The sequence below is a fragment of the Elephas maximus genome, chromosome 25 (genome assembly GCF_024166365.1).
Source record: "Elephas maximus indicus isolate mEleMax1 chromosome 25, mEleMax1 primary haplotype, whole genome shotgun sequence".
Taxonomy (NCBI): Eukaryota; Metazoa; Chordata; class Mammalia; order Proboscidea; family Elephantidae; genus Elephas; species Elephas maximus.
In genome coordinates this window covers 35,978,405-35,997,122 of record NC_064843.1, presented here as the reverse complement: position 1 = coordinate 35,997,122, position 18,718 = coordinate 35,978,405, and the positions used below count along the sequence as shown (strand labels likewise).

Below are 18,718 nucleotides of genomic sequence, written 5' to 3'. Positions count from 1 at the left end.
CTTGATGGCAATGGGTTTGGTTCTGGGGTTTATAGTAAATGTGGAGCTCTGGAGGCACAGTGGTTAAGGTGCTCGGCTGCAAACCAAAAGGTCAGTGGTTCAAACCCACCAGCAGCTCTTTGGGAGAAAGATGTAGCATTCTGATTGTGTAATGATTTACAGCCTTGGAAACTCTGTGGGGCCAGTAAAATTCACCCTTTTTAGGTATACAGCTCTATGAATTCTAACAAGCTGGTAGAATTATGTAGCTACCACCATAGTCAAGACATAGAACATTTCCATCATCGCAAAAAGTTCCCATGTGCTCCTTTGTAGTCAGTCTCTTCTCCCATGCAAGCCCTTAGCAACCCCCTATCTGCTGTCTATCCCTATAGTTTTGCCTTTTGTAGAATGTCATATAAATGAAGTCATACAATATGTAATTTTTTGTGCTTGGCTTCTTTCACTTAGTATAATGCATTTGAGATTCATCCATGTTGTTCATTTTTATGGCTGAGGTAGTATTTCATTGTGTATGAGGATGACCAACCATCCCAATTTGCCCTGGTCCTAGGAAACCCTTCAGCTTTATTTTTCCATAATGGCAATAGATGCCAATTAACAAAAAAGGAGGGTATGATAGTGAGTAGTTAGTTTAGGGACGTCTGAAAAATAAACTGAGTTGTGATCTGAATGACAACAAATTAATAGCATAGTAGATATCAGCGGGAGGGTTATACCAGACAAACAGTGCTAAGGTGGGAATGAGCTTGATATGTTCAAAGAATAGAAAGATAGCTAGTGTAGTTATAATGTAGTGGATGAAGAGGAGAGGTTAGAAATAAAGCCAGAGAGGCAGAAGACAGCTCACTTAGAGCTTTGTAAGCCAGGCTAAGGAATTTGGATTTAATTCTAAGAGTGATGGGTAACCATTGGAGGGTTTTCAGTGAGACAGCACTGTGATATATATATTTTATAAAGATCACACTACTATGACCTGGAGAAAAAATTATATAGGTGCAAGTCTGGAAGCAGGAAGACCAGAAGTGAAAATTGATGGATTTAGACTAGGTTCGTGGCGGTGGAAGATAGAAGATTACAGATGATTTCATGTATTTGGGAGTTTTCTGCATTTGTTGAGGGAAGGAGGAGGGTACTTTTAAATAGTCATCAAATCTGCCTTCCTTGTTATTCATACACTCATTTAAACAGTGTGCCAGGCACTGTTCTAGATGCTGAAGTTACATCAGTGAATAAAACAGAGCCCCTGGCCTCATGGAGATTAAATTCTAGTAACCATGTCAGACAATAAAGATTAATAACTAATATATGTTAATAAGTCTAAATATGTTTATGTATGTTTTATGTATATTTAAAATTATATTAAAATGTTACATAAGTGAGAAGTGCTAAGAGAAAGGGAAAGGGCTTATGACGTATCCAGGTTAAATTAAGGAGGGTCCCCACTGAAAAGGTAGTGATTTTGAGAATGCAGTGAGATGATGGATAGAAAGAGTTCAGCACTGTATGTGGCACATGGTGCTCTCACCTTTGAGTACACGTTATGATGAAGATTGAGGACGATAGTTCTTTGGGGGATAATCCTGACTCTGCCTGTGGTGTTACATTCATCTTTTTGATCATAGGCAAAAAAAAAAAAAAAAAAAACCTAATGAATGGCTAAAGAATTTAGAGGAGAGTTTAACAAAGTATATGTCTTAGTGAAACCTAATACTTTCCTCACATGAGGAAGGTACATGTGAAACATTCATATATAGTAAGGGAGTATTTTAATTACAGAAAAAAAATATGCATTCTTCCCTATAAACAACTGGCAAGGCCTTTTTGCTTTAATATTCTTCTATATCCAAATGGGGTTTGAGGTGGCATATAATAAAGGGCAGATTAAAAAGACAACCCTTAAAATGAGATCAAGAGCCAAGGAATTTGGAGAAGGGTCCTAAGTGGGATGAAGCTGCTGGTGTTCAGTCCACACTAAGCTAGCTTCCTTTTAGGTAAAACGTAAATTAGCACTCCTAGGTTGTAACCTTATTCTCATCATTTGGTTAGAGGACACGTACTGAGAAGGGATGTTTATCCTAGCATAGTGAGCCAGGAAAGGTGGCCCCTTGAAGAGATGATACCCAGGTCAATTCCTTTTTTTTTTTTTTTTCTATTTAATTTTTATTGTGCTTTAAGTGAAAGTTTACAAATCAAGTCAATCTCTCATACAAAAATTTACATACACCTTGCTATGTACTCCTAGTTGCTCTCCGCCTAATGAGACAGCACACTCCTTCTCTCCACCCTGTTCCTTTTTTTTTAATAATATTTTATTGTGTTTTCGGTGAAAGTTTACACAGTAAATTGGGTTCCCATTTGACAATTTCTATACAGTCTGTTCAGTGACATTACATTTTTCACAATAAGCCAACATTTTCTTTGGCTGCATTCTGTTTGTTCTGTTGTTGGTACTCTAGTTTCCCTGCCCCCTTATCTTCTCATCTTTGCTTTAGATTGTTAACCTTTTGGTCTCATATAGATGTTTTTGTTTGTTTTTTAATAGAGCACTGTACTCATGGGTAATACCCTTTGTTTTGTGTGTTGCTGTGTCATTTTACCAAAAAGGTGGTCTTAGGGGATAGCTTCATTTCAAAGTTTAAAGAGTATCTCAGAGTGAGATCACTTCTTCATATACGAATAAAAATTAGCCTGGCAAAGATGGAGAGAAGAATCCCAGGAAAAGTACGAGGTCAAAAGCAGAGGATGACAAGACCTGAGAGGTAGCTAAGGTCTAGGTTATAGAAGGCATTCTGTGTTATGTTCAGGAGCATGCACTTTATACTCTCTGCAACAGGATTAAAATTTAAAGGGTTTTGTGTGTGTGTGTGCATGCGCGTGTGTGTGTGCATGCGCGTGCGTGTGTGTGTGTGCTTTAGGTGAAAGTTAACAGAGCAAGTTAGTTTCTCGTTAAACAATTAATACGCATATTGTTTGTGTCATTGGTTGCCAGCCCCACGACAATGTCAACAGTCCCCATTTCTCCACCTTGGGTTCCCCATTTCATTCATCCAGCTTTCCTGTCTCCTCCTGCCTTCTTGTCCTTGCCCATGGGCAGGTGTGCCCATTTAGTCTGGTATACATGGCCTGTCTACTCTTTGACCGAAGGGTGAACCTCAGCAGTGGCTTCAGTACCAAGTTAAAAGGGTGTTCGGAGGCCATACTATTGGGGTTTCTCCAGTCTGTGTCGTAGCAGTAAGTCTGGGTCTTCTTTTTTTTTTTGGTGAGTTTGAGTTTTGTTCTACATCTTTCTGCAGCTCTGTCTGGGAAAAAACCTACAGTTTTTTTTTTAAAGCACAGAAATATGGCTTGGCACATTTGATGATGGAGGCTTCTGAGTGGGAGATGAATTCATGGAGGCCATCCTAGTGTCAAGGAGACCATTTTGAGAAAATGATGGTAGTCTAGCCAAAAGATAGCGAAGGTCTGAGCTTTGTTGTAGATGAAGGATTTGAACTTGGGGTGTATGTGTATGATACAAAATAATGATTGGTTTAAAAAACAAATGGAAAAATGAAAAGATTTAACTGATTTTTTTGTTTTTAATTTAATGTGGCTCATAAAGTGTTTGAGGTTAGATGAATAAGCTTGGGTACTGTATGTATTTTATTAGACATTTGGGGGTGGCAAAATAATTTCTAAAATATCTCTTGTAACTTTATTTTCATTTTTATCTACAGGATGAAAAAGTAAATTCTGGGGTTCTTTCTGATTAAATTAGCAGACCATATGGTGTTTACACAGACTGACTGCTATGTGAGGTAGCTGTGTTATTTTTCTCTTTCAGGATATGATGCTTTACCTAATGCCAATGTTCTCAAACATTTCCCTAGTCAACAGTATGTGAAGCAGTTATTCCAGTCAATGTATTTTTTCTTGATGCTTCAATTGATGTCACCATTTACGTAGTGTTTAACCCTGCTTTTCTGTTAGTTTAATATTAAAAATATTAAATCTTCACTACACATTGTAGGTTGCTTCCCAACCTTTTTTTTCTAAACATCATAGCACATATAGAAAATGGTAACTTTTTAAAGAAAATTTTTATTGTGCTTTAAGTGAAAGTTTACAAATCAAGTCAGCCTCTCATACAAAAATTTATATACACCTTGCTATATACTCCTAGTTGCTCTCCCCCAATGAGACAGCACACTCTTCCCCTCCACTCTCTATTTTCATGTCCATTCGGCCAGCTTCTGACCCCTTCTGCCCTCTCATCTCCCCTCCTGACAGGAGCTGCCCACATAGTCTCATGTGTCTACTTGATCCAAGAAGCTCACTCCTCACCAGTATCATTTTCTATCCCATAGTCCAGTCCAATCCCTGTCTGAAGAGTTAGATTGGGGAATGGTTTCTGTCTTGGGCTAACAGAAAGTCTGGGGACGATGACCTCCGAGGTCCTTCTAGCCTCAGACCGTTAGGCCTGGTCTTTTTATGAGAATTTGAGGTCTGCATCCCACTGCTCTCCTACTCCCTCAGGGGCTCTCTGTTGTGCTCCCTGTCAGGGCAGTCATCGGTTGTAGCCGGCACCATCTAGTTCTTCTGGTCTCAGGCTGATGTAGTCTCTGGTTTATGTGGCTCTTTCTGTCTCTTGGGCTTATAATTACTTTGTGTCCTTGGTGTTCTTCATTCTCCTTTGCTCCAGGTGGGTTGAGACCAGTTGATGACCTTAGATGGCCACTTGCTAGCCTTTAAGACCCCAGACGCCACTCTTCAAAGTGGGATGCAGAATGTTTTCTTAATAGATTTTATTATGCCAGTTGACTTAGATGTCCCCTGAAACCATGGTCCCCAAACCCCCGCCCCTGCTATGCAGGCCTTCGAAGCATTCAGTTTACTCAGGGAACTTCTTTGCTTTTGGCTTAGTCCAGTTGTGCTGACCTCACCTGTATTGTATGTTGTCTTTCCCTTCACCTAAAATAGTTCTTATCTACTGTCTAATTAGTGAAAACCCCTCTTCCTACCTACTCTCGTACCATCAAAGAATATTTTCTTCTCTGTTTAAACTGTTTTTCAAGTTCTTATAATAGTGATCTCATACAATATTTGTCCTTTTGCAGCTGACTAATTTCACTCAGCATAATGCCTTCCAGATTCCTCCATGTTGTGAAAAGTTTCACGGATTCATCATTGTTCTTTATTGATGCGTAGTATTCCATTTTATGAATATACCTTAATTTATTTATCCATTCATCTGTTGATGGGCACCTTGGTTGCTTCCATCTTTTGCTAGAAAATATCTTCTAATTGGCCATCCTGGGCTGAGGAAATCATCATCTCAGTACACACATAATCATTGACACCTCTCCAGTGTTCCTTGGCACTCAGCTTGGGAAATTCTGCCTTAATATAAAATGTATAGAAATCTTTCTTTATTGCATAATGGTTAACTGGAAATAGGAAAAAGTTATAGAACATATCAGATACTATGCAAGAGGCTATGGTTATAAAAGTAAAGAGCTCAAGGAACCCACATGGGCTAGTAGACAGGCACAGAAACAAATTCCCTGTGGTACAGTATGACATATCACATCATAGAAATGTTTATAAGGTGCCATAAGAGTGCAGATATGGGAGGATTTAATTCTGGTACGGTGAGGTTGAGGGGGGACATATCAGGGAGGGCTAATGAAGAGCAGATATTTCAGTTGGACTTTAAAGTCGGAGTTTGCATTTCCAAAGTACCTCAGGTGGGAAAGGCAGATCATTTTCGGTAGATGGCAAAGCCTGTTTTATGGGCTTTATCCCTGCTTAATGTCTCTAAACCAATTGTCCTTCTTTATATAAAAGTAGATGTTGAATCTTAGAAGTTTGCTGTGGTAGCAGACGTGGTTATTTGTCCAGCCAAAGTGCCCATCTACCTCCCATTTATGTTGCTTGGATTCGTCTCCACTATAAATAGCCTTATATTTGCATCGTGCTTTTAATTTTCAAAGCTTTGTATACTTATAACAGCCTCCTGGGATAGGAAATAAAAGGCATGTTGTATTTTTATTTTTATAGAGGAGAAAATTGAGACATCATTGCGATGTCAGCATTCCCCCCCCCCCGCCCTCCCCGCCCCCTGCCCCCAGGGTTGATCACTAACAGGTAAGAATGTAGAAACTTAAAGGAAATTTTCTATGGTGACTGTTGGTTCCCAGATAAGAAGGCCTCCAGTGGGACAAACTTCAATCCTCTGGGCAGGGCCCACAGTGTTGCCTGATGAGGCAGTGTGACCAGGAAGCAGCCAGCAAACACAGAACTGACAGCCTGACATCTGCAAGCTGCAGCTGTAGCCTTTTGCTATAACATATTCGTATTTCTGCTCGCACTTGGGAAGAATCACAGGGTTTGGGGGAAGAATGTTAAGTTAAAGCTTTCCAAACTTATGAGTGTATCCCATCTCTAGGACTTTTATTCTGTATTGGGTAGGGTTGTCCATGAGATCCCAGAGTTGGTACATAGTAGGTACTTTAGTTCCCAATGCCAAAATAAGATCGAGCTATCTTAGCAGATGAATTGAGTAGGTGCTTATTGCATCACTGAAGCGTTTGCCTAAGAGATTTTATTTTTTAGCTGGTTTGTTCTCTCTCTATCCTTTTCGGCCTGTTTTGAAGACACAATAGAATACCTGGTTATGTCTTAGGGTATCATTGTCAAGATAATCATTTCAATAAGCAGCGATGGCTGTTGACCCTTTGTACTTGTGGCTATTCAGTCCTTAGTATCTAGTCATTTTTTTAAAGCTACCTGATTTTTGGAAGTAGTGAAGGAATGATCTTTTGGATTGTTAATTTTGAGGAGCTGTACCGGGAAGCTGTGTGGAGTCAACATCTTCAAAATCATGGTTTATCTGTTCTTGTTTCTTAAAACACCACTAACACACCCAAAGCCCATTCATTTGAAAGCATGGGCCCGCTTTGTCAGAAGCTTCTCTGATTGTCAGTGGAGGACATAAATGGGTTTCTACATAATAGCTTCTACTTTTCAGTCTTCTAATTTCCCCAGGGCCCATTTGAGCCATTTACTCCCTACGTTTACTACAGAACGTAAAGTCTCTGAGTTATGATCAATGTTCATATTTTTTCTCTTATTAAATTCTTGGTCGCAGTTGACAGACCTTATTGAGTTCTATAATAATTCACTCTTTCAGCATCACTCAATTTTGTTTTCTTTTACTATAGTCTAGCGTAGTTATGGGCTTTGGAGTTCAGCAGAACTGTCACCTTGTCTTAGCTATATGATCTTGGCCATAATTTAATTTCCCTGAGCTTTGCTACTTTCCAGTTGAGTAAAATAGTGATGATGATGGTGCCTTTCATTGTCTTGGTGTTGTATAAATAAGAAAATATATATAGAGTACTCAACACTATTTTTTCTTTTGGTGAAAATACTTACAGCAAAACATATACCCGTTCAACAAATTTTGCATGTACAGTTCAGAATCGTTGGTTACATTCTTCACATTGTGCCACCATTCTCACTATCTCTATTCATATTGTTTCATCACCGTTAACTTTACTGTTTGTGCCCCTTAAGGTTCTCATCTGTTAATACCATTCTTTATATATAATAAGTGTTATGTTATTACTTAGAATGGGAATTCCAGAAGACGTAATTGTGCTCATGCAGAACCTGTACATAGATCAAGAGGCAGTCTTTAGAACAGAACAAGGGGAATACTGCGTGGTTTAAAGTCAGGAGGGGTGGCAGGGTTGTATCCTTCACCATACTTACTCAATCTGTATGCTGAGCAAATAATCTGAGAAGCTGGACTATATGAAGAAGAATGGAGCATCAGGATTGCAGGAAGACTCATTAACAATCTTTGATATGCAGATAACACAACCTTGCTTGCTGAAAGTGAAGAGGACCTGAAACACTTACTGATGAAGGTCAAAGACTACAGCCTTCAGTATGGATTACACCTCAACATAAAAAAACAGAAATTCTCACAGCTGGACCAGTGAACAACATCATGATAAATGGAGAAAAGATTGAAGTTGTCAAGGATTTTATTGTGCTTCGATCCACAATCAATGCAGCAGTCAAGAAATAAAATGCAAATCTCCTGCAAAAGACCTCTTTAAAGTGTTAAAAAGCAAAGATGTCACTTTAAGGGCTAAGGTGCACCTGACCCAAGCCACAGTGTTTTTATTCACCTCATATGCAGGCAAAAGCTGGACAGTGAAAAAGAAGACTGAAGAAGAATTGACATCTTTTAATTATGGTGATGGCAAAGAATATCAAATATACCATGGCCTGCCAGAAGAACGAACACATCTGTCTTCGAAGAAGTACAGCCAGAATGCTCCTCGGGAGTGAGGATGGCAAGACTTCATCTCATGTACTTTGGACATGTTTATCAAGAGGGACCTGTCCTTGGAGAACAATGTCATGCTTGGTAAAGGAGATGGTCAGTGAAAAAGAGGAAGACCCTCAACAAGATGGATTGACACAGTGGCTGCAACAATGGGTTCAAGGATAACAACAATCGTGAGGATAGCACAGGGCTGGAAGTGTTTCGTTCTGTAGTACATAGGGTTGTTAAGAGTCAGAACTGACTCCACAGCACCTAACAGCAACATTATTATTGACGAATGAATAAATGTACATGAAGAGTGTTGGTAGCGATTATTATGGTAGTTGCTTCTTGACTTATTCTTCCCATCAAGAAAGTCTTGGCCAGCTCAAATCCTGGGTGAATCGGAAACCGGTTTTGTTATCGGTATGGGTTGAGAAAAGATGCGTAGCATTTATTTGCATCTGAAGAAAGGCTTTTAAATCAATTTCCCTTTAGAAAAAGTAGAGAAATGATACAAATAACATCAAAATATCACAGCAACTACATTAAGACTGAAATGGCCTCTTCCCACTTTTTTTTTTAAACACAGCTGACTACCGTGGTATTTGTACACCTATTTTTCCATATCTCTAAACTTTTTTAATGTCTTCTAGGACAGTTGATATATGGTTCAATTAACTTACATGGAGTATTAGTTTCCTTGGGAGTGTTAATTTTAAAAAAGAGATCTCCAAAAAATTGTAGGGAGTTGAGAAGTCAGGACTGAACAAGTAGAGAACTTAGACCTTAAGTCGAATATGGAAAAATGAGATAAACAATTGCTATTTATTTGTAAAAGGATCATAATCAAAGAAATTTTCTTAAATGACTGCTTGTGCCCATTTGCTTTAGGACTTTCTCCATATTGCAAGGTTGTGGAGTTGCTGTACTATGCAGTGTCCCACAAGACTGGCACAGCGACCCTTTTTCTTACAGTGCCTACAGCTATCATCCAAAGGGGCCAAAAACATGGCACTGCAGTGCATTTCCAGATGTCATTTTCTCTGTTTGGATGACTTGGAGCTTAAGAAGAGTATTTGCTCTTGAATAGGAGAAAAATTGTTACCTTGGCCTAAGGCCCGCCCTGGCACCATTCCCACATCTGCTATTGATTAGAAGTGAATGCTGGTCGGTCAGGATGCAAGAGTGCTTGCTGGCAATTATGAAGCTCACCCTTCAGAATGAAAATGGCAGGAAATGTGAAGAATGGCACATGCTGACTGGCTATTGTAAAGAGACCTGAGGTACAGAGATAGCCTGAGTGATTTCCACATGCAAGCTAAGATGATATCATAACATCTACAAGCAGGAACTGCTCTTAGGTGCAGTGTAATGGTGGGCAATTGTTTTGTATTGATATTTATAATTATATTTATAATTAATGTCAAATGTATAAATATTACGTGTTCGGTCCAAGGAACTCAGGCGCTGTTGTGTGCCGTCTTCGATTCTGACTCATCGTGACCCTGTAGGACAGACTAGAACTGCCGCATAGAGTTTCTGTTTGTGTAATCTTTACAGGAACAGATCACCAGGTCTTTTCTCCCTAGGAACAGCTGGTGGCTTCAAACCACCGACCTTTTGGTTAACAACTGGACACTTAACCATCGCACCACCAGGGCTCCTTCACACGGGCTAGTAGAGTGTTTTTGACATTTGTCTACACCTGTGTAACCACCCTCTAAAACAAAATTTAGAGCACTTAACATTTACCAGAAAACTCCCCTTGTGTCCCTTTCTAGTCAGTTCCTATTCCCTGTAATCATTATCTTATTTCTACCCCTGAATTTGCATTTAATATAAATGGAATCATACAGTATGTATTCTTTTGTGTCTGGCTTCTTTGTTCTTAAATGTCATTCATGTAGTTGCATGACTCAGTAAGCTGTTCCTTTTTAATGTTGTTGTATTCTGTTGTATAGCTGTACCACAGTTTACCCATTCACCTGTTGATGGACATTTGAGTCGTTTCCAGTTTTTGGCTGTGAGTAAGGCTGCTATAAACAATTCTTCTCAAAGATTTCGTGAACATAGGTTTTAATTTCTCTTGGGCTAGAATGATTCAATCATTGGTAGATGTATGTTTAACTTTATAGGGAATTGCTAAAACGTTCCTCAAAGTGGTTGTACACGCCTATCAGCAATGTATAAGAGCTCCAGATACCCTGTATCCTCCTTAACATTTAGTCGATCTTTTTTTATGTTAGCCATTTTAGTGAGTGTGTAATGGTAGCTCATTGTGGTTTTAATTTGCATTTAACCAAATCAAACCCTTTGCTGTAGAGTCAATTCTAACTCATAGCCTATAGGACCGAGTAGAACTGCCCCATAGGGTTTGCCAAGGAGTGGCTGGTGGATTTGATCCGCCCACCTTTTGGTTGGCAGCTGAACGCTTAACCACTTCGCCACCACAGCTCCATTGCATTTACTTAGTGATTAATGATGTTAATTATCTGTACTTCGTTTTTTAAGTATCTGTTCACATCTCCTGTCCATTAAAAAAAAAACGGTTATTTGTCTTTTCTCTTGTTGATTTGTGGAAGTTTTGTATACATTCTAGATGTGAGTCCTTTGTCAGATATATTAGCTGTGAATAATTATTCTTATCTATGACTCATCTGTTCATTTTCTTAATGGTGTCTTTTCATGAGCCGGAATTTTAATTTCGATAGTCTGATTTATCAATTTTTTAATTTTATGATTTGCGCTCTTTGTGACCTGTCCAAGAAATCTTTGCTTACCATGAGGTCGTGAAGATATTCTTTTTTCACCCTAAAAACTAATATTCTGGATAATAGTCTACGATCCATCTTGAGTCAATTTTTTGTGTATGTAAGAAAAGATTGAGGTTATTTTTTCTTTTTTTCCACATTAGATACCCAGTTTTTCCAACAATATTTGTTAAAAAGACCTTTCTTTTCCCATCAAACTGAGTCAGCACCTCTATTGAAAATCAGTGATCTATATAGGTATATCTATTTCCAGACTCCATTCTGTTTGATTAAACTTTTTTTTTTTACCAATATCACTGTTTTTATTACTGTAACTTTATAGTAAATCTGAACATTGAATAGTTTGTCCTCCAATGTTGTTCATTTTTTAATTTGTTTTGACTGTTCTTTATTCTTAACAATAACATAAACATGTTGGGGTCTATCCTTAAACTTTTACAAAATTGGGATATACATTTTAGGTAGTTTCTGTGAAAAGTTGCAGAATAATACAACAGTAAACTAATTTCTGTTTTGTATGTATGGTATGTATAAAGGCATGGAAGAAATTACTTTCAATAGAAGAGAGCTTTGGATTATCCTCCATTAGAAACAAAGCTAACATCTAACTTGTTTTTATTTGAATTTAAATTGAAGTTCTGGTGCTGATTTCACATGTTGATTGTTTTTTTTTTTTTAACCTAGTAGTTCCGTTATGAGGGAAACATGTAGTCATTCTATATAACCCTCTAAGAAATACCTAAGAGTTGACTTTATTCATTTAACAAGTAAGAATCAAGTATGTACTATATTCCAGCCGCTGGACTTGGCACTGGGCGTACAGCAGTGATCAAGCCAGCATGGTCCTGACTCTTAGGGGGCTTACTCAGTCTGAGGGGCAGAGACTGGCCTCCTCTGAAACAAAAATGAACAAATGATGTATTTGGAGCCTTGTAATGTGAACAGAAGTTTTTTTTTATATTCTTCATTATGCAGCAATTCCTAGAAGTGTTAAAAATGTCACCCACGAAGGTGATATTTCTCTCCATTTGGGGAAGACTCATCTGTAGCATACAGAAACATTGCCCTTTTATTTATTTTTTTTTTAAGTAGAAATATTTCCTGAAGCCATAGTAAACATCATGAGCATTGAAATGAGTGGGTATGTGTATCTATTGTTTTCTTGTTGATTATTTAGTTTCCAAGGTTTACTTGCTTTTAGAAAAATGTCTTTATGATGGGTTGTTTTATACCTGTGACCAGTATTGTAGCTTAATATTTTTTTGTTTTGTTTTTTTTTAATCCAGGGGAACCAGAGGTGTTATTCTATGTTTTAAAACTCACATAAGGTAGTGGTACAAACAGCTGTCACACTGAATAATTGTCAAGTAATTACGATGGTTTCTGTTGCTCACTAATCCGGAGGTATAAATCTGGGTTTTAACCACATGTGATTGGTAAAAATTAGTTCTTGGGAGAGTTTATACTGTGTAGGCCATCTGTTCCCTGTTCTCAAAACCAGAAGGAAAAGCTAGCCTTAAAATTTGCAAGCCAGTGAACTAAGATGTATGGTAGGAAGGTAGCTGTGTGAAGTCTCTAGAGGAGACGTTTGTAGACACCCCAGAACGTGGTAGCAGAAGCATTAGTATATGTGCACATATTCTTCATTTGGTGGAAAAGAGTCTTAGTATTCAGCTCATTCTCAAAGGTGGCCATAGTCTAAAACAGGATCTTAGATGATAATGCAGTGTTATTTGATTCTGTGTCGCCACTCCAGTCTACTTCAGGTGTCCTCCTCTAGCTCCTATCACCCAGTTACACCATGAAGTCATTGAGGGTTGGAATGCAGCTTCATTTTTGTATCCCAAGCAGTTAGTACAGGACATGGATCATGTTAGCCTTTCAATGATGTTTACTAAAATGAATTATCAAGGTAACCTCTTCCATTGGGAATGATAGCACTGTAGAGTCGATTTCGACTCATAGCAACCCTACAGGATGGAATAGAACTGCCCCATAGGGCTTCTAAGGAGCAGCTGGTGGATTTGAACTGCCAACCTTTTTGGTTAGCATTCGTAGCTTGCCATAGCTCTTAACCACTGCACCAGGGCTCCCTGTTGCTAGGTGGCATTGAATCAGTTACTACTCATAGTGACCCTGTGTGCAACAGAATGAAACACCGCCGGGTCCTGCACCATCCTCACAATAGTTTTTATGCTTGAGCTCATTGTTGCAGCCACTGTGTCAGTCCATCTTGTTGAGGGTCTTCCTGTTTTTCGATGACTCTCTACTTCACTAAGCATGATATCCTTCTCCAGGGACTGGTCCCTCATGGTATCCAACATATGTGAGACAAAGTCTCACCATCCTTGCATCTAAGCAGCGTTCTAGCTCTACTTCTTTCAAGATAGATTTGTTTGTTCTTCTGGCAGTCCATGGTATATTCAATATTCTTGGCCAACACCATAATTAAGAGATGTCAGTTCTTCAGTCTTCTTTATTCATCTTCCACCTTTCCCATGCATATGAGGTGACTGAAAATAATGTGGCTTGGGTCAGGCACTTAGTCCTTTAAGCGACATCTTTGTTTTTTTAACACTTTAAAGAGGTCTTTTGCAGCTGATTTGCCAATGCAATTCGTCGTTTGATTTCTTAACTGCTGCTTCCATGGGCATTGATTGTGGATCCAAGTAAAATGAAATCCTTGATGACTTCAGTCCTCTGACATTGCTTATTGATCCAGTTGTGAGGATTTTTGTTTTCTTTATGTTGAGGCGTAATTCATACTGAAGGCTGTAGTCTTTGATCTTCATCAGTAAGCGCTTCAGATCCTCTTCACTTCCAGCAAGCAAGGCTGTGTCATCTGCGTATTGCAAGTTGTTGCTGAGTCTTCCTCCAATCTCTCTCTTTTTTTTTTTTACCCCCTCTACCCTCTCATCTACCCTCCAGGCAGGAGATGCCAACATAGTCTCAAGTGTCCACCCAATCCAAGAAGCTCAATCCTCACCAGCATCCCTCTCCAACCCGTTGTCCAGTCCAATCCATGTCTGAAGAGTTGGCTTTGGGAATGGTTCCTGTCCTGGGCCAACAGAAGGTCTGGGGACCATGACCACCGGGGTCCTTCCGGTCTCAGTCAGACCATTAAGTCTGGTCTTTTTATGAGAATTTGGGGTCTGCATCCCACTGCTGTCCTGCTCCCTCAGGGGTTCTCTGTTTTGTGTTCCCTGTCAGGGCAGTCACTGGTTGTATGTAGCCGGGCACCATCTAGTTCTTCTGGTCTCAGGATGATGTAGTCTCTGGTTCATGTGGCCCTTTCTGTCTCTTGGGCTTGTAATTACCTTGTGTCCTTGGTGTTTTTCATTCTCCTTTGCTCTAGGTGGGTTGAGACCAATTGATGCATCTTAGACGGCCGCTTGCTAGCCTTTAACACCCCAGACACCACTCTTCAAAGTGGGATGCAGAATGTTTTCTGAATAGATTTTATTATGCCAGTTGACTTTGATGTCCCCTGAAATCATGGTCCCCAAACCTCTGCCCCTGCCACACTGGCCTTAGAAGCATTCAGTTTATTCAAGAAACTTCTTTGCTTTTGGTTTAGTCCAGTTGTGCTGACCTCCCCTGTATTGTGTTGTCCTTCCCTTCACCCAAGGTAGTTCTTATCTACCATCTAATTAGTGAATACCCCTCTCCCATCCCCACCCCCCACCCCCTGTAACCACAAAAGAATGTTTTGTTCTCAGTTTAAACTATTTCTCAGGTTGTTATAATAGTGGTCTTATACAATATTTGTCCTTTTGCAACTGACTAATTTCACTCAGCATAATGCCTTCCAGGTTCCGCCATGTTATAAAACATTTCACAGATTCCTTACTGTTCTTTATCGATGCGTAGTATTCTATTGTGTGAATATACCATAATTTATTTATCAATTCATCCGTTGATGGGCACCTTGGTTGCTTCCATCTTTTTGCTGTTGTAAACAGTGCTACAGTAAACATGGGTGTGCATATATCTGTTTGTGTAAAGGCTCTTATTTCTCCAGGATATATTCCGAGGAGTGGGATTGCTGGATCTCTTCCTCCAATCTTGATGCTGTGTTCTTCTTCATATAATCCAGCTTCTAGGATTATTTGCTCAGCAGACAGTTTGAATAAGTATAGTAAGAGGATACAACCCTGATGCACACAGCTTTCCTGACTTTAAACCACGCAGTATTCCCTTGTTCTGTTCTAACCATTGCCTCTTGATCTATGGACAGGTTCCTCATGAGCACAACTAAGTGTTCTGAAATTCCCATTCTTCCCAGTGTTATCCATAATTGGTTATGGTCCACACAGTCGAATGCCTTTGCATCATCGATAAAACACAGATAAACATCTGTCTTGTATTCTCTGCTTTTAGCCAAGATCCATCTGTCATTAGCAATGATATCGCTCATTTCCTGTTCTCTTCTCAATCCAGCTTTAACTTCTGGCAGTTCCCTGTCAATGTACTGCTGCAACTGCTTTTGAATAAGCTTCAGCAAAATTTTACTTGTGTATATTAATGGTATTGTTTGATAATTTCCACATTCTGTTGGATCATGTTTCTTTGGAATGGGCACAAATATGGATCTCTTCCCATCAGTTGGCCAGATAGTTGTCTTCCAGATTTCTTGGCATAGATGAGTGAGCGCTTCCAGTGTTGCTTATGATTGTTGAAACATCTCAATTGGTATTCTGTCAATTTTTGGAGCTTTGTGTTTCACCAGTGCCTTCAGTGCAGCTTGGACTTATTTCATCAGTACCATCAGTTCTTGATCATATGCTACCTCCTGAAATGGTTGAATAGCGACCAGTTCTTTTTAGTACAGTGTCTCTATATTCCTTCCATCTTCTTTTGATACTTCCTGCATCATTCAATATTTTGCCGGTAGAATCCTTCCGTATTGCATCTCAAGGCTTGAATTTTTCATTTGGTTCTTTCACCTTGAGAAATGCTGAGCATGTTCTTTCTTTCCTTTTGGTTTTCTAACTCCAGGTCTTTGCACATTTCATTATAATACTTTTGTCTTCTCAAGCCGCCCTTTGAAATCTCCTGTTCACCTCTTTTACTTAATCATTTCTTCTATTCACTTTAGCTACTCTACGTTCAAGAGCAAGTTTCAGAGTCTCTTCTGACATCCATTTTATTTTGGTCTTTTCTTTTTTCCTGTCTTTTTAATGACCTCTTGCTTTTTTCATGTATAATGTCCTTAATGTCATTCCACAACTCATCTCATCTTTGGTTGTTAATGTTCAAATCTATTCTTGAGGTTGTCTCTGAATTCAGGTGGGTTATACTCAAGGTTCTATTTGGGCTCATATGGACTTGTTCTAATTTTCTTCAGCTTCAACTTAAGCTTGCATCTGAGCAATTGATGGTTTGTTCCGTAGTGGGCCCCGTGGCCTTGTTCTGACTAATAATATTGAGCTTTTCCATCATCTCTTTCCACAGATGCAGTCAATTTGATTCTTGTGTATTCCATCTGGTAAGGTCTCTCTGTATAGTCACCATTTATGTTGTTGAAGAAAAAGTATTTGCAATGAAGAAGTTGTTGGTCTTGCAAAATTCAATCATGCAATCTCCAGCATCTATCACCAAGGCTATGTTTTCCAAATACTGTCCCTTCTTCTTTGTTTCCAGCTTTCACATTCCAATCACCAATAATTATCCATGCATCTTGATTGCATGTTGGATCAATTTCAAGCTGCAGAAGTTGGTAAAAATCTTCAATTTTTTCATCTTTGGCCTTATTGGTGGTGTGTAAATCTAAATAATAACTGGTTTTCCTGTAGGCGTATGGATATTATCCTTTTGCCAACAGCATTTTATTTTAATCCTGAAGTACAAAGATAGTTCTATCATTAGAACCAACTTATTTTCCCCATATTCTTTTTCAGTTCTTGTCTGTACATGTGGATACTTTTTCCATGTTATTTCTATGAATATACTGTATTATATCCTACTCTTTCCCTTTAATTATATCAAAGCCACTTCTATATTTAGAGAAAGACCCTCAATGAGATAGATTGACACAATGGCTGCAACAATGGGCTCAGGCATAACAATGATCACGAGTATGGCGCAAGACTGGGCAGTGTTTTGTTTTTTTGTACAGAGGGGATGTACGAGTTGGAACCGTATATATTTATCTGTCATTATTCCGGTGGGGAAACAGACCCAGAATGGGCATGTTTTCATCAACTTCACATACGGTTATTTTCATTAGATTGCGTTATCTTGCAATGCTTTATACAGAAAGACTGTTGTGTTAACTTGAAAAATCACTTCTTTCAGTTTAGTCATTACATTAGAGTTGTTCTAGCCACATGGTAATGGTCCCTTTCCCAGGGCCACAGCCATAAGCTTTTCTGGGTCTCATTTTCTTTGTCTGAATGGGAAGCTGAATGGACTGACTGTATGGCTTTCTGGTTTAAAATTAAACTAGTTGTAAACCTTAGTTGAAGAGATGTATGTAATTATTTTCATAAACGATTCATTTGAATGTATGATGAGGCTTACGTTTTTTTTTAGTTGAGAGTGTTTTTATATGAAAAGTCTTAGAACTTTATATTAACTAAATTTAATACATATTTTTTAAAACCACCTCATTTCTCCCCCCCACCCTGCTTTTTTTATGTGTGTGCTTTAAGTGAAAGTTTACAGTTGAAGTGAGTTTCTCATACAAAACTTTATATACAGGTTTGTTATGTGATCCTAGCTTCACTCCCGGCAATGTGATGGCACACTCCTCCTTTCCACCTTGGGTTTCCTGTGTTCATTCAGCCAGCTCCTGTCCCTTTTTGCCTTCTCATCTTGCCTCCTGTCAGGAGCTGCCTTGTATCTACTTGATACAAGTATCATGTATCTACTTGAGCTAAGAAGCACTCTCTTTGCCAAGTATCATTTTATGTCTTATAGTCTAGTCTAATCTTTGTCTGAAGAGTTAGCTTTGGGAATGGTTTCAATTCTGGGGTAAAGGAGAGTCCAGGGGCCATGTCTTCCGGGGTCCCTTCAGTCTCAGTCAGACCATTAAGTCTGGTCTTATTATTAGAGTTTGGGTTCTGCACCCCACTTTTCTCCTGCTCCGTCAGGGACTCTCTATTGTGTTCCCTGTCAGGGTGGTCATTGGTGGTAGCCAGGCACCATCTAGTTCTTCTGGTCTCAGGCTGATGGAGTCTCTGGTTTATGCAGCCCTTTCTGTCTCTTGGGCTCATATTTTCCTTGTGTCTTTGGTGTTGTGTATTCTCCTTTGCTCCAAGTGAGTTAGGACCAATTGATGCATCTTAGATGGCCACTTGCTAACTTTTAAGATTCCAGATCCCACCCACCAAGTGGGATGCAGAACATTTCCTTAATAAACTTTTGTTATTCCAGTTGACCTAGATGTCCCCGAAACCATGGTCCCTAGACCCCCGTTCCTGCTACTCTGTCCTTCGAAGTGTTTGAATATATGCAGGAAACTTCATAGCTTTTGGTTTAGTCCAGTTGTGCTGACTTCCCCTGTATTGTGTGTTGTCCTTCCCTTCACCTAAAATAATTCTTGTCCATCTAATTAGTGAATGCCTCTCTCCCGCCCTCCCCACCCTTGTAACCATCAAAGAATGTTTTCTTCCGTGTT

The 18,718-nt window shown here is 39.2% G+C and overlaps 1 protein-coding gene across 2 annotated transcripts in view; it reads left to right on the top strand.

The window, feature by feature from the left end:
* The window catches only part of CBFA2T2 (CBFA2/RUNX1 partner transcriptional co-repressor 2), a 169,813-nt gene that overhangs the window by 72,643 nt on the left and 78,452 nt on the right, over positions 1-18,718 (top strand). The gene's annotated exons all lie outside the window — the stretch shown is intronic.